Genomic DNA, 17,843 nt, shown 5'->3' with positions numbered 1-17,843 from the left:
TAAAATTTTAGAAATGCCCTTGAGCATAGTGTTGTTTAGTTTTTCAGATTTGAATATTGTATTGCTCAACAACATTATTTTTTTCTTCAAACACATTAATGTATGGACATGCAAGGTATGACGCAGCTGACACATTGATTAGATAAGATACATTCAAATAGTTGCAAGGCTACAAGACTATAACTGAAAGTAACTACATAAAACAAAATGGAATTCTTAAATCAATTAGAGGATTTAGTTTAGGATTTTGCTTTTAATATTTGGGTTCCTTTGCCTCTATAAATTACTGGTCACTATGGAAAACATGAGTTAAAGTTAGCTAACAACAACAACTATGGTGATACAGGTGATTGTTTTTTCATTGGATAGAATCATTGAAATTTTTATGCTAATCTATTTAATTCTTGAAGAAAATAACATATATAGGAAGAGTTCTCATTTTTTTTATGAGGGTAAGCTACCTACTCTCACAATCAAATTTTTTGATGATGTGAAGGAGATTAAAAAAGAAAAATTTGCACTACACTACATTGTTTCATTAAAATCTACACTACACTGAACTGTTTCAAACTTTCTGCACTGCACTATTTCTCTTCCATTAATGTTTCTTGGCTGAAATTAGATTCTTACTCTTTTGCAGGTAGGGATTTAGCATTTTGATATCTAGCTTATTTGGTAATACAACTACAAGACAAGGAAAGTCATGTATGGTCCAGTCTTTTCCTTTATTCTGTACTGTTTATTGCATATTTATTGGTAATATGTTTGTAGAGAGATTTTGAAATTTGTATATGATTTCATATTTAAGTTTCTTGGTTATCTTAAACTTGGTTTTATGTTTGGTTTAATTGTTTCATCTCAAGATTTCCATTGTTTTAATTACTTCTATGTACAATTTGTATTTTATCAAATAATCATGTTTTTATGATTTTTTTTTTTTTTTTTAATTCTGAAGTTAGTATGTGAATGCTATATTTTTCTTCAATTTTTCCCCTTTCTATAACATATAACTGTTAATTTGTAATATATGTTTTTGCTATATAGTTACATTTATGAATTAAAATTTTGTGAATGCTTTGCTTTTAGTTTATTCCCCAAGCATGGAGTCTGCTTTCTATGCAAGATTGAGATGAAGATTAATTTTATCTGAAAAGAGAAATAGAAGGGGTACGATATTGAGATATTAAAAAAATATTTTTCTTTAAAAAACTCATAATTAGTATGTAACCTAGGCCAAACAAGAACAAGAGATGATGAGCCATTTGAAAGGAGTATTCGACGTAGACAATATAGCACTAATGATGAAAGCAGAAAACAACGTAAGTGCTATATTTTTTAGTTCTCCCAAAAAGTTCTTAAATTAGGAAGAAAAAGTTGAGGTTTTGTTTTTGTTGTCACAGGAAAATTTACAGAACCATTGGATTTAGGACCTCCAACAATAGTATATGAACATTGTGGAGCTCAACTTTGGTATGAAGAGAGAACTATAAAGTCAAAAACGCCTACAAAACCAAAGTTTAGTTTGTGTTGTTCTGAAGGAAGAGTTGAACTCCCTCTATTGAAAGAACCTCCACCCTTTCTTGGAAGCTTACTCAATATTAATAGTGATTAGAGATCAATAAACTTTCAATTAGGGATAAGAATCTACAACTCTCTCTTTGCTTTCACTTATTTAGGGGGTAATGTTGATAGATCAGTGAATAATGGTTTTGGTCCATATGTGTTTCGTGTAAATGGTCAAACTCATCATAGAATTGGATCACTTCTTCCTGTCCATGGTCAAAAACCTAAGTATGCATAGCTTTATATTTATGAAATTGATAATGAAGTTAAAAATAGAATTGATGCAGTTATACATGAAGATGATAGAAATTATGTGGATCCAGATATTGTTACTAGGTTGATGGAAATGTTAGACCAATGCAACCATTTGGTTAAATATTTTAGAATGGTCAGGGACAGATTTGACGAATCAGATATACATAATGTCCGAATTCATTTAATTCGAAGTCGCAATTCTGGTGAAAGGCAATATGACTTACCTGTAATGTCTAAGATAGCTACTCTTATTGTTGGAGATTTTAATATTGAAAGTTTTGATAGAGATATTATTATTGAGAATCGAAGTTTAGGATTGCAATGTATAAATGGGACTCATCCAAGCTTTATGGCATTGCAATATCCATTACTTTTTCCTTATGGTGAGGATGGGTATATGCTTGGTATACCTTATAGGAATTTGAATGGGAGCAATTCTAGAAAAAAGGAATCAATAACAATGAGGGAATACTATGCTTATAGGCTTCAACAACGCTTTCATGAAGGCAAGACACTGTTGCTTGGTAGAAGGCTTTTTCAACAATTTATAGTGGATGCATACACTTCTATCGAAGAAGAAAGACTACAATGGGTTAGATTCAATCAAAAAAATTTGAGGTCAGAGTTGTACTATGGTTTGAAAGATGCCGTTCTTCGTGGTGATACAGATCCCATTACTGTAGGTAAACGAATAGTCCTACCATCCTAATTTACTGGAAGTCCAAGGTACATGGTTCAAAATTATCAAGATGCAATGGCGATATGTAAATGGGCAGGTTACCCAGATTTATTTCTTACATTTACTTGCAATCCAAAATGGCCAGAAATCAATCATTCTTTGGAATTTATAGAAGGCTTGAAATATGAGGATTGGCCAGATATTGTAGCAAGGGTTTTTAAGATAAAATTGAATGGACTATTACATGATTTGAGGCATAAATCTCATTTTGGAAGAGTTATTGCAATTGTGTATACAATTGAATTCCAAAAAACAGGACTCCTACATGCACATATTCTTCTATTCTTGGATCCAAAGGATAAGTGTCCAAGTCCAACAGACATTAACGGTATCATTATGGCTGAGATACCAAATCCAGATGAGGATCCTGTTGCTAATGAAGCTATAAAACAATTTATGATGCATGGGCCATGTGGATCTGCAAAACCGAAATCACTGTGCATGATAAATGGTAAATGTACAAAAAAAATTCCAAAAAGATTTTATGAAGAAACAATAATTGATGAAGAAGGCTTCCCAGTATATAGAAGAAGAAATGATGTAAAAACAATAGAGAAGAACGGAATTCTTTTGGATAACCAATATGTTGTACCTTATAATGTAGATCTTTTGGTGAAGTACCAATCCCATTTGAATGTAGAATGGTGTAACAGATCCCGATCGATCAAATATTTGTTTAAATATATAAACAAGGGATCAGATAGAGCAAAAGTTATTGTAGAAGAGAATTTGCCAAATATTGGGAGTGATGGACAAGAGACCAACATTGTTGTTGATGAGACAAAAGCATACTTAGATTGTAGATATATTTCAACTTTTGAAGCATGTTGGAGAATATTTGAATTTCCAATTCAGTTTCGTTATCCACCTGTTGAAAGATTAAATTTTCATTTGGAAGATGAACATCTCATTATTTATCCGGAAAATACAAGCTTGGATAATGTTTTAAATATACCTAGTATTGAAGAAAAAAAAGTTTACAGAATGGATGAAAATAAATGAGGCTTTTGAAGATGCTCAAGAGTTGACTTATGCTGAATTTCCTACAAAATGGGTAGGCATAGTAATGACAAGCAATGGCAAAGAAGGAAATCTAAATTTTGTATTGGAAGAGTGTATTATGTACATCCTTCAAGTGGAGAAAGATTTTATTTAAGAATGTTGCTTAACATTGTCAAAGGTCCAAGAAACTTTAAAGAATTAAGGACTATAAACAATGTTACTTATCCAACTTATAAGGAAACCTGTTATGCACTTGGACTTCTTGATGATGACAAAGAATGGCATGATTCCCTAATTGAAGCTTCGAGTTGGGCCAGTGGGCAACAATTGCGTCAACTATTTGTTACAATGCTATTGTTCTGTGAAGTAGTTGATCCATTAAGTCTTTGGGAATCCACCTGGAAACTAACTACAGAAGATATACTAAATAGGCAAAGGCGTATCCTCCAATTCCAAGAATATGGAAGATTACTTAAAGAATATCCACAAATGCCCCAGCCAAATATGGATCTTATTCAGAATGGGAATAGACTTATTCAAGAAGAAATGTCGTATGATGTATCAAGTTTGAAAAGAGAACATGAGATCCTAATTTCTGGCCTAAACAATGAACAGAGAATAATCTACAATTCTATAATGGAAGCTATTGCTACTAAAAGAGGGGGAATGTTTTTTGTCTATGGACATAGTGGAACGGGTAAAACGTATCTTTATACAACCATCCTGTCTAGTATAAGATCAAAAGGTAAAATTGCTCTTGTAGTTGCGTCTTTAGGAATTGCTGCTTTGTAGCTACCTGGTGGAAGGACTGCTCACTCAAGATTTCATATCCCAATTAATGTAAATGATGACTCTACTTGTGACATAAAGCAAAGAACACAAGTAGCAGAACTTCTCTAAAAAACAAGTATTATACTTTGGGATGAAGCACTGATAGAACATAGGAATTGTTTTGAAGCTATTGACTGCACGTTACGAGATATACTACAAATTGAAGATCCTCAAAATGTTGAAAAACCTTTTGGTGGTAAAGTTGTAGTTCTAGGTGGAGATTTTCGACAAATACTTCTAGTCGTGAGAAAGGGAAGACGAGAAGATATAGTCCAATCCTCAATTAGCAAGTCATATCTATGGAATGATTGTCATGTCTTTAAACTCTAAACAAATATGAGGCTTCTACAAAACAATATGAGTGGAATAGAAACATCATCTATAAAGGACTTTAGTGAGTGGATTCTTAAAATAGGTAATGGTCAATTGGGAGAAGGAGATGGGGATAACAACATTTCAATTCCAAGTGATTTGATTATCCAACCTTCAGAGAATCCAATGCAAGATATTATTGACAACACATATCCAGGTTTGGAAAATAAATATACAGATCAAGTTACCTACAGGATAGGGCAATTCTTGCCCCTACAAATGAAGTTGTAGAAGAACTAAATGACTACATTGTGTCATCCTTAAGTGGAGAAGTTCATGAATATCTAGGTTCAGATTCTATATGCAAGGCTTCTTCAAATGTTCCTAACCAAGATATCCTGTATACTGTTGAATTTTTTGAACACGTTGAGATTTCCAAGATTTCCAAACCATAAGCTAACATTAAAAATAGATTTGCCTGTAATGTTGCTTAGAAACTTGAATCAGAATGAAGGTCTTTGTAATGGAACAAGACTTATTATAACAAGATTGGCTACATGGGTGATAGAAGCAGAAATCATAACTGGCACTAATATAGGCAAACGTGTGTTCATTCCAAGAATAACATTATCTCCAAGTGATTCAAAATGACCATTTGTTTTAAAGAGATGACAATTTCCAATTTCAGTGTGCTTTGCAATGACTATAAATAAAAGCTAGGGACAATCATTGCAACATGTTGGAGTGTATTTGCCAAAACCTGTTTTTAGTCATGGGAAATTGTACGTTGTAGTGTCCATAGTTACAAGCAGAAAAGGACTAAAATTCCTCATCATTAACGATGAGACTGAAAAAGAGTTTGAAACAAAAAAATATTGTCTATAAAGAAGTTTTTACTAATCTTTGACTCAAGAAACCAACTAATAAAGGTAACGTAATTTTATATATTATTTATTTTTCTATTTATCTCCTCCAAATTGATTTAGTCACTTCATATATGCTTACTGTTTTGTTAAATTATACAAGCTAATTATTATTTTCTATCTTTAACAAGCTCATTACTTTTTGGTGCCTTTGTTATACTACTTTGTTTTGTTTTATTCTATGAAGTATCTAAATGAAAGTTTGAATTTTTATAAACAATCAAATTTATTAATCTATACAGGTAGGGATACAAGATGATGCAATATTCTCTCCTTAATCAACTTTGTATAGACAAACACAAAGAAAATTGGAAAGTCAAGATCAAAATATCAAGGATGTGGAATGCAATCAACTCAAAAAATAATGATATTATTAGTTTAGATATGATTTTAATCGATGAGCAGATTTGTTTTTCTTCTATAGCTTTTAATATTGTTCGATCATTATATAAACCATGAACTCTATCTATATAAAAGTGATGCACTTTACTTGCAGAATAATGCAATACATGCAATCATTCGAAATAACATTGCTAAAAAGTTCAAGCCTCTTCTACAAGAAGGAAAATTGTATGAACTCTCTTATTTTCAAGTGGTTCATGGTAATGCATTGTATAAACCAGTAGACAATGACTTCAAGATCATGTTCACATTGAAAACTAGCATTAAGGAAAAAAAAAAAAAAAAAAAAAAAGGAGACTGATGTTGATATACCGCGTCATAAATTCGAATTTGTTGACCACAATAAAACACATGAACGCATCAATAAACATGTCTAGCTATCAAGTATCTCTATATATATTATGCGTTATATTAAATTTTTTAATAATTACATACACATCTTTGTAATGCCTAGATATCATTGCAAATATGATTGGTGTTGGACCAATTGAGCAACCTTGCATCAAAGGATCAAATGTCTCGGTGAGAAACATAAATGTCATGACTATAGAGTATGTCTTTTCTTTAAAAAAAAATATTTTCAATACATGCGCTTTTTATTTTTTTTTATTTTTGATAAGCCAATACATGCACTTATATTATATGAACTTACACTGTAACATTGGAAAATTTGAACAGAGGAAATGAAATAAAACTTACACTTTGGGGATCAGTTGCAAATCAAGTTGAGGAGAGCTTCTTTACTGAAAATCCAGGCCCTTATATCATAATAGCTACATGTTTGACTATCAAGACTTTTAAAGGCAAGTTCATTTCTCTTTATAACGATATTCTGAACTACATAAGAAATCATCCAATTGTTTGAAATACAAAGTATTTTGGCTAAATTATTATGTAAGCATCCAATTAAGAAGTTGTATAAATGGCTTGAAACTTAGATTTAGTTTGTTATTTTCTATTTGATTATTGAATGCCCTATAGATTTTATAATTTTGAATTTGGTTGGAAATTTTTATTATTATTTGTGAATTTGAAACTTTTAAGTGGGAGCTGGTATGGGGCCTAGAACAGAATCCTATTGAGGAAGAGATGATGGACACCAAACTTTGTATGGGTTAACTTGGATGCCTCATTCAATTTAATTTTTACCATAAAGATAATTGAAAAATAGGCAAAAATTAAAAGATTACCTCCATGTCTTTAACTGTAACATCATTTGCAGTGATTGATGATTCATTATGTCGGGAAGAATTCCATTAGCGTAATCATATTTATAATTGATAGGCCAAAAACGAATTGAAACCTTGTGATAAATTAATTGATTAATTACCCAAATTTATTAATTAATCAAATTAACATGCAAACACGTGGTAGCACAAACAAACCACCAATTAAACTAAGTGCAATGGAAATTAAATTGACACGGTGATTTGTTTACGAATAGAGAAAACCAACACGACAAAAACCCCACTAGGTAATTTTAAGGTCACCACTCTTGAGAATCCACTATTATCAAAACAAGCGGTTACAAGTAAAGGAATCCTAGTACCTTATATCAACATACAGTTGAACCCTTACCCCAATACCTAATTGGACTTGTTCTGTAGTGACAATCTCTCCTTGTAATGTATGGCTCCCAGTACGCAATTAACCAATTGTGCGAATTCCAGTACGCAACTTCAATCACCAACTAGAGAAGGTTGTTGGCTGCAAAGTTCTTCAGTTCATCCAAACGATGAAAATCAAGAAGATGCTTGGTCACAAAACCCTATGGTATACAAACACATCAACTTCTACACAAGAACGATGAACTAGGGCAAATTCTGTCTCCAGTCACAATTTGCTTGAACAAACTTTGCTCAACACTTGTGCAGCTTGTGTCACCTTTGACGGCCCTTAAAATAATCATTTTATATGCCTAGGGTTGTGAGAAAAGAAAGCCCAAACATACAATCATGGATTGGAGTCAAAACAGATCTGAAATTCTGTTTTTCATAAACCTCGATAGATACCCTATCTGTCGAGCTGCTGTCAAGCCATGGGGCTGGAACAGCTCTTCAAGCTCGATAGATGGCTAGCTGTCGAGCTTTAATGAACTTGCACTTTTCAGCTTAAATCTTGGACAGACTTGTATAGCTTTAACACTTGATCTTGAAACAAGATTTCTAAAAGTATTAAACACATCCTAGATCTACCCAAATACAAGTAAAGTGCGTTTTGTCAATAGATTAGCCAATTACATAAAATAGTGACATATGTTCCTAACAAGTGAATCACATATGTCCTAACAATCTCCCCCTTTGGCAATCTGTGACTAAACCACAACAAACAAATGAGATATGAGAGAAGTCATAAATCACTCAACTCATACTCACTTGTTGAATACAATAAAATCTATCCTAATACAAACTCTTGAAAAATTTTGCAAGAAGAGAGTTTATGGAAAGTAGACTTTAACAACATGTATTTCTGAAACACTTTAAACAAAACTCATCAAGGCATCTTTGTGTTAAATAGAAATAATAGATTGCATACAAGAATAAAAAGCATGTGCATAAAGAGAGAAAATAAATAACACATGCAAGGATAGGTGAAGCAACATACATCAACATATAAAAAAGATAAGTACAATGTATGTCAAAATGGTTACAAGACCCATGTACAAGATAAATGTATCTCAAATAGAAAGAAAAGAAAAAGATACAAGTAATCCTCACTACATCCCTCTAATATCAACCCTCCCCCTAACAAAAAGGTCCTATACTAACTCTCCCCCCTAAGAATGACTACTCTCATATCCAAAATTACTTCCCCTTTTTGTCACAAGTGACAAAGGGTAAGAGTGTCAAGTAGACATCTCAGCTGTACCAGAGGAGCTAGCATCTCCATCATCATCATCCTTGGAAGCAGTAGCATCATCATCATCATCATCATCCTCAAAAGCCGCTGGAGGAGGTAGAGGAGAAGCCTTTGGAGCAAAGCCACCCATGACCACTTGCCGTCATGCTATATGGCCAACACGAATATTCACCTGATACAGCTTAGTAGAGAGTGTATCGAGGCGAGCATCCATGCGTTGAAGCTGCGACATGATGTCTCCAAGAGTCACATCACCCGTAGAAGAGGAAGGAGTGGATGTGGATGGAGTAGATTGAGATGGAGCTGAACGGGAGGGAGGAGCTGCTGACCCAGACTGCCTTGACTTGAACTGTGCCTTGCTCTGTTTAACGGTAGCGGTGTCTATGGCACACATATAGGAAAAGTGGTCGGATGCTAGAAAGGGAACAGAAAAATGGCGTAAGATCCTCGTGATAGCGGAAGGAAAGATGAGCTTATCACAGGACACCAAATCCCTATGGACATTTATGATAGAAAGAATAAAGTGAAAAGGAAAATCTATATTAAGATACTTGAGAAGGGACAACAAAAATCGAGCATAAGGCTTTGTGATAGAGTTATAGTGAGAAAGAGGGTGAAGAACAAATGCCATGACCATGTTCAAAAACCGACGGCCTTTTGCAAAGCCCAAACAGTAAGTGAACTAATGATCACCCCATTCAGAAGGGCGCTCACAGAAAGCAGATTTGAGCTCATCTTTGGACACAGTCCTCAAACGCTCACAACCAAGGTAGTCAGGAAACTCTACCCTCGAGACATAGAGCACATCTGATACCAACTCTGGTGTGACAACAATGCCCATACCTCGAACGCGAGTATGAAAGAGAGGTACTGAAGAATCAAGTCCGTGCATGTTGGAGTAAAACTCCTAGATCAGCACGGAAGGACATGTGACCAGGACGTCACATAGTGACTCCCAACCTCGACTGTGAATGACATCGGGTAGGTCAGTGCTGACGAAGTCCGCCAGGATGACTTGGCGTTCAGAATGAATGCCATGTCGAGAAAAGTTCTTTGAGAAAGCCTTTCGGGCATTCTCATCATGGAACCGAATAGATGAAGGAGTAGGATCAGACGAAGTGGATGCCCCAGAACGAAGAGGATTCTGGGACGAAGTAGACTTGCGTTTAGGTGCCATAGACACAGACTAAAGCAAACAGAAGGAAAGGGAGAGAGAGACAATCAGAAAAGTCCTAAAACAATTCAAATATATCAAGTATATTGAAAAGAGAGTACGTATGCATGGGAAATGCATGAACATGTGACATGCAATATAAAAAGCATCATGGGCTCAGCCCAGTCCAATCCTACCAGCACACAATCAATTTGCACACATCTAAATGCATGATAATACTGTTATAATGCTCAAGTGATGCAATGCATGAGGTTTTTAAGATCAATTCTTTAAAACCCATCCCAAAATTTTTCAAAAACTCCAAATCTTAGGTTTCAAAACATGAAATGCATGAATATGAGAGATTAGAAGCTTACCAAGTGAAGAAGATCTTGAAAAAGCTTGAAGAAACCTTGAGGATGAAGTTTGGAGTGAGTGAGAGAGGTTTGGGAGGTGAAAGGACGGATAGATCGAGAGAGATGTTGAGCAAAATGACAAACGGATCACGCTAAGCGATTTTATAGGAGTTCAGTAATTCTCGACAGATAGAGGTGTCGAGAGGTGTCAAGAGGTGTCGAGCCATGTGTTGAGCATAAAAGGCGTTGACAGATGTAGTTGTTGAGGATCTGTCGAGGAACAATTCAATAGAAAAGATAACAAAGAAGCTCGATCGATCCACCAGCTGTCGAGAAGCTATCGAGGGTCCAGAAAGTTTGTCAATCGATCCACCTAGCTGTCGAGAAGCTATCGAGATTGCGATAAAAAGAAGTTGAAAAGCTCGATAGATAACCAGGTGTCGAGGAGCTATCGAAATTGCTTAAAAACAGTTTTTCAAGAAGGGAAAAACACAGATATGAATGCAATAAAGCATGCAACACAATCAAGGATCCAAACATCATTATAAACCCTCAAAACATCTCTCAACAATAAAAATGTTAAGCACATAGATCCCAAAAACACACACACACACAATAAACAAGTCTAACCAATTTTATATTTTAATTACAAATCAAGACAGTTTAGTTAGCATACATTAACACATGTAAACCTTGTGATGACCAAATCATATTGTATCTTTTCCTTCCACACCTTGGAAGAACTTTTCCTTTGATTAAACCCTTGAACCGGCGGTGAGGGGGAAGAATTGAAACCGTTCAAGTTCAAAAGGAACATGAGGGCTTTGAGAAGATCTCCAAGGGGAGCTAGAGAGGATTGAAGTTGATTCTAGCTTCTAGATGCTATTAGACCGTTGCTCTGTTAAATGGCTAACCACTTATAGCAATTTAGTCGTGTATGACCGGCAACTCCAAAATGATGACAGAGATGCTGCTTCTTTTGTTTAGGTTTTTGAGAGTTAGCCTTCTTAGCCTTAGGGTTTTTAGCTTCCTTCTTATCTTGCTTAGGGGGTGCTCCTAAGATAGATTTACCCTTGTCTAAGTTCTCACTAGCTAATTCATTTTTAACAACATTGTTCTCAATTTCAACATTATTAGCAAAAGGAACAAAAACAATAGTACTAGTAGAAGCAATACTAGGATAAGAGAAATCATACCCTAAACTGGTTCGAATCAGAAGCAAATTTCTAAAGACTGGGCATCTCATCAAGCTTTGCACTTGAAGTCCTCTCCAATTGAGTTTTGACTTGGAACAGCTCCACTTCAAGCTTCTTAGTCTTCTCAACCAAGAAATTATTCTCAAATCTCAGTGCTCTAATAGTCTGATTGGCTTCATCAAACTTTGTAGAAAGCTCTTCTTGCTTAAGCTCCATATCACTAAGCTTCTTGGAGTCTAACCTATACATCTTCTCATGCTTCTCTAAGACCTTGTATAACTTTGCATAGGCTGTGTGGATGTCATTTTGTTCATCCATCTTCTCCAACTTGGACTCCACCAATTCCTCTTCTTTATCCACATCTTCAACAATCCCCTTGGTAGGATTGACAGTGGCAGTGAAGGCATTCAGGATTCCGTCATCCTCATTGTCGGAATCATCCTCAGGCTTAGTGTCACTCAAGGTAGCAGCAAGTGCCTTACTCTTCCCAATGATCTTCAGATATGTAGGACACTCCTGTTTCATATGTCCAAAGCCTTGACACCTGAAGCACTTCGGTCCTGAAGGAATAGTGTACTAACTGCCATCCCTAGCATCCTTCTTCCCTTTATCTTGGCTCTTGAACTGAGAAGAACTAGATTGCCTACGGTCCTTGTTGAAGCCTTTCCCATTGGCATTTTTCATGAACTTCTTGAATTGCCTTGTAATGTAGGACTTCATCTTAGAATCTTTATCGTCTGAAGACTCATCCGTGTCACTGCTCTTAGCCTTCAAAGTCATGCTCTTGCTCTTGCCCGACTTACCAATTCTTGTTAACCCTAGCTCGTAGGTCTACAAATTACCAACCAGCTTTATCAAAGGAATCTTGTCAATATCCTTTGGTTCCTCAATTGCGGTGATCTTGGCATGGAATCTCTCGGGTAAAGATCTAAGAACCTTTCTCACAATCTTGAGTTCAGGAATGGTTTCTCCAAGATTGAAAGCTGAGTTCACTATGTCCTTGAGCTTGGCATAGAACTTATCAAACGATTTATCCTCCTCCATCTTGATTTCTTCAAAACTTGTAGTGAGCCTCTGAAGTTTTGAATCTTTGACAGCCTTGGTTCCCTTATTGGTTGTTTGGAGAATGGTCCATGCTTCCTTAGCAGTTTCAGTAGATGATATTTTCTTGAACTCCTCATTAGTGACTGCACTGAATAAAGCATTCAACGCCCTGCTATTGAAGTTTGCCGCATTGATCTTGGTCTCATCTCAATCGACCGACGCTTCCTTTGGCTTGGTCCAGCCTATCTCAATAGCTTGCTACACTTTATCATCTAAAGATTGCAAGAAAGCTCTCATGCGTACTTTTCAGTATGCATAGTTAGTACCATCAAATAAAGGAGGTATAATTAATGACTATCCTCTATCCATAACAAACAGGGGTCAATGGATGAACACAACAATGATTAAAACCTAATCAGAGTGTGTCTGCTCTGATACCACTTGATAGGCCAAAATCGAATTGACCTCTTATAATAAATTAATTGATTAATTACCCAAGTTTATTAATTAATCAAATTAACATGCAAACACATGGTAGCACAAACAAATCACCAATTAAACTAAGTGCAGCGGAAATTAAATTGACACGGTGATTTGTTTACGAATGGGAAAGACCAACACGGCAAAAATCTCACCGGGTGATTTTAAGGTCACCACTCCCGAGAATCCATTATTATCAAAACAAGCGGTTACAAGTAAAGGAATCCCAGTACCTTATACCAACCTACAGTTGAACCCTTATCCCAATACCCAATTGAACTTGTTCTGTAGTGACAATCTCTCTTTGTAATGCATGGCTCCCAGTATGTGACTAACCAATTGCGCGGATCCCAGTACGCGACTTCAATCACTAACTAGAGAAGGTTGTTGGCTGTAAAGTTCTTCAGTTCATCCAAACGATGAAGATCAAGAAGATGCTTAGTCACAAAACCCTACGGTGCACAAACACAGCAACTTCTACACAAAAATGATGAACTAGGGCAAATTCTGTCTCCGGTCACAATTTGCTTGAACAAAGTTTGCTCAACACTTGTGAAACTTATGTCACCTTTGATGGCCCTTAAAATAATCATTTTATATGTCTAGAGTTGTGAGAAAAGAAAGCCCAAACATACAATCATGGATTGGAGTCAAAACAGATCTGAAATTCTGTTTTTCATAAACCTCGACAGATACCCTATCTGCCGAGCTGCTGTCGAGCCACGGGGCTGGAACAGCTCTTTAAGCTCGATAGATGGCTATCTGTCGAGCTTTAATGAACTTGCACCTTTCAGCTTGAATCTTGGACAGACTCTTTAACACTTGATCTTGAAACAAGATTTCTCGAAGTATTAAACGCATCCTAGATCTACCAAAATACAAGTAAAGTGCGTTTTGTCAAAAGATTAGCCAATTACATAAAATAGTGACATATATTTCTAATAAGTGAATCACATATGTCCTAACAATAATGAAAGTGGTAGAACACAAAGTGCTTTAGAAAATACCAGGTCTTGACACATAGGTAGCTAAGAAAGTGAGTCCACTTAGAAGCACTTCTTTTCACTCCTTAACAAAAACACCATTATACATATACTTGGGAATTTTCTTTTGTGAAAGCATTATTGATTTGAGTAGGTGGTTTTGGGTCAATTTGCTATTTTTTTGCAAAATGTTTTTGAGTATATATTGAAATTTTTTTATGTATTGAGCTTTATTTTCTTTTCTGTATCATAAATTGAAAGATGTATCTTGGAATTAAGTGGTGTGATACGTTATAACCAGTATTAGAATGTGGGGCTTTGTTGTCTTGGGTTATCCCAAAGATGGAACTCTGTGAATTGCATTTGCAACAAATGGTGAAGTCAGTTGTTTTGTAATTCTAGAGGGATTTATTCAGCTGTTTATGTGACAGTTATTGGTTTCTGTAACTTCAAAAATTTACTGTTGGGTTATTATTTTCATATGTGCTGTTTTAGCTGTGTTTCTTTTGTATCTGTAATTGATTTCTTATTCTTGGAGAGGACTTCACTATCCCTTTTTGTTTGTTTTAACTTCTTTTTAGAGATCTCACAAACTTTATGCTTTTTGGGCTATTATTACTTTGAAAGGTGTGGGATGATCACACTATAATATTGGTGTCTTGGCACATCTTAGTTTCACTATTTGGTGCTGGTGATAGACATGTTTCCCATGTGACAATAAAGAGGTGTACGTTAAGGAAGGTTTTGGAGTCCTTTTAAGGCCTAAAGTAAAAAAGTCTAAGTGGCACAAAATATGGGAAAGTGTTTGTTTGATATGAAGGTTGTTTTGGCAGTGCGTGGATAATTAAGTCTTTTTAATAAGGTCCTGTAAAAAAGAAGTTCAACTTGCAACTTGCAAATTAGAATGCAGTAATTCCTAAAAGGACACGTGCAATAGTCAAGTTTTTTGGGCCGTGATATATTAGCCTTTTAAAATAAGTTGTGTATGTTATATTATTATGTGGTATCATTACTTTTGAAATCTATTTGTTACTTTTTTTAATTGATTCACATTTTTAATATATTTACAGTCTCTACAATACTATGATGATTCCATTGAAACTTTGATGTACTTTTTTTTCTAATGAATCCCGTGCATTGCAGGAGAGTATAACTTATTGTCAACAAGTAGAACAAGGGTTTATATTGATTTAGACATTCCTGAGACTGCTGAATTCAAAGATCAGTAAGTGCTTTGTTTTGGATTCACATTTTTAATATATTTACAGTCTCTACAATATCATGTCTAATATCTTTATGTAATATAATAGGCTGGTGGAAAATAACCAACCAATAGTACAAATGCCAAAGCAATTCAAACCACAAGTGAGAATTCAAGAAGAGATGAACATCAACAGAAGGACCATAAGTGAAATAACAAAAATTATGCGGGACTCTGATAATGAGGTAAGAAAAAAAAAAAAAAAACCTTCAACAATAACATTGTGTCTTTAACGTTGCTTTATGTACTATAGACCTGCTTTTACAAAATTTAACTATAAAATTACAAATTGATTGATATTAAATTCAATTTCTAGGAAACTATCTTTACCAGTCACGGAAAGATTATAAACATTGACATAGATAATTCTTGATGGTACTTCAACTCTTGCGAAGTATGTTGTAAAAAGGTAAAGTCAAGAGAAAATTTTTTATGGTGCAACAATTGCAACAAAAAGGCATGCTTCCCAATCCCAAGGTACACAAAATGAAAATGTTTACTTTTTATATTAAAATACACAATAACTAATAAGATTTTAACATTATATACGCCATTTCTTTTATCAGGTATAGAATTCAATTAAAGGTTGAAGATAGCTCAGGAATGGCCACATTCATTTTATTTTATTTAGAAGCAGAAAAATTACTCAACATATCAGCAAAAGACCTTTTGAACAAATCTTTAGAGGTGAGAATGTGGAAGATAAAATTAGTATTTAATATTTACTAAACTTCACTTGAGTGTACAATTTGAAAAAATGTTTCTTTTGCTAGGAGCCCGATGAAGTCATCCTTCCTGTGCAAATAGAAAATCTGAAAGGAAAACAATTTGTTTTCCAAATACAACTAAATGACTATAATCTCAAGCATGGATGGGATCTCTATACCGTCAAGAAACTTTTTGACTCTTTTAAAGAAATTGACAAAGCAATTCAACTTGATAAAATGACAGAAGTACATATTCTTTAATTTAGCAATATTACAAATATGATATTTAAAATGTATATGTTGTAATACATTCTTCAACCTGTTCTATTGCCAAGCTTACATCAGTGATACTTCAAATTTATGTAGCAACAACTTATCAACTGAAGAAGATGGTGATTGTACAAAATTTCAAAAGCTTGATGTTCAAAGTAATGTACAACTCACACCAACATCTGTACTCAAGGAAAACAAAAGGGCATATTCAGGGACTACTACAAAGCAACAAAGGAAGAAGATACAAAAAACACTTTAAAGTAGTATTTCAATCTCTAAGATTTTCTATGCACAATTTGGTTTTAATGGATGATTTTGGTACTAAAGACATATAGGAACAAAGGAAATATTTTTGCCTTTATGCACAATTTGGTTTTAAATTGAAACTGAGAGGAATTAAACTCTTATATTTAGTTATTTGAGGATACATCTTTACTTCAAAATTTTTTTTTTTTGAGAAATAATTACAACATACTGCTAATCCCACAACTCAAACCCTTTCCCCCCTAGACCCCCAAGCACTTTGTGCATGGGGAGGTGCCAATTCAGCTACAAGGCCTTTTACAATGTTTTTTAAATATAATGAATACATTGAATATTTAGTGGAAGTCATGAAATAAATGAAATTGAAATATAAAAAAAGCCATAGCAAAAATACATGATATTGGGACATTTGCCCAATATGTGCAAATAAAAAATTGTTGGGAGGAGCTTCAGCCTAAAACAGTTGCAGCTTTGAGAGATGATAAGCTATTTGGTTATGTATTATTTGTATTTACCTCATATTTAATATTACTTCATAATATTACATGTTTCATCTTATATTAGAGCCAATTTAGCTTTCAACAATTGAAATTAGAGAGATGTTTAAACCTGAACATGTTAACATTTGATTTAAAACTAGCCCATGCGATGATAACCTCGGACACACACACACACACATATATGTATATATAGATTAAAAGATAAAAATTAGGCAAATGATAATAAGTGTGGTGTGAGCCTGTGTGGTGGATTTTTTTTTTCTTTTCTATTTTTTTTAATGATAACAAGTGCATTAATTTTTTTTTTTTTTTTTTTTTTTTTTTTTATAAGGAAATTAATTGCAATTTAATGAATAATAAGAAAAAAAAATAATTGATCTAAATGTGTGGTAAACTTTGTTTAATGATAAGTATGGTAAGTTTTTTTTTTTAAATAAATAAATTATAATTTAATGAATAATAAAAAGAAAAAAAAAGTATTGGTCTAAACATGTGGTGTGTAGTGGACTCTTTTTAATGATAACTATGGTAATTTTTTTTAAATAAATAAATTAAGTTAATGAATAATAGGAAAAAAAAAAAAAAAAAAAAGACTGGTCTAAACATGTTGTGTTAGAAATTTGAAAAATATAGTTAATGAATGGGAATGAATAGAGGAAGAATAAAGAAATATTAAAAAAATAATATAAAATGATTAAAGAAAGAATGAAAAAATAATATTTTAATGAGATAGAGAAATA

The sequence above is a fragment of the Quercus robur genome, chromosome 8 (genome assembly GCF_932294415.1).
Source record: "Quercus robur chromosome 8, dhQueRobu3.1, whole genome shotgun sequence".
Taxonomy (NCBI): Eukaryota; Viridiplantae; Streptophyta; class Magnoliopsida; order Fagales; family Fagaceae; genus Quercus; species Quercus robur.
Note: the sequence above shows the minus strand (reverse complement) of the source record.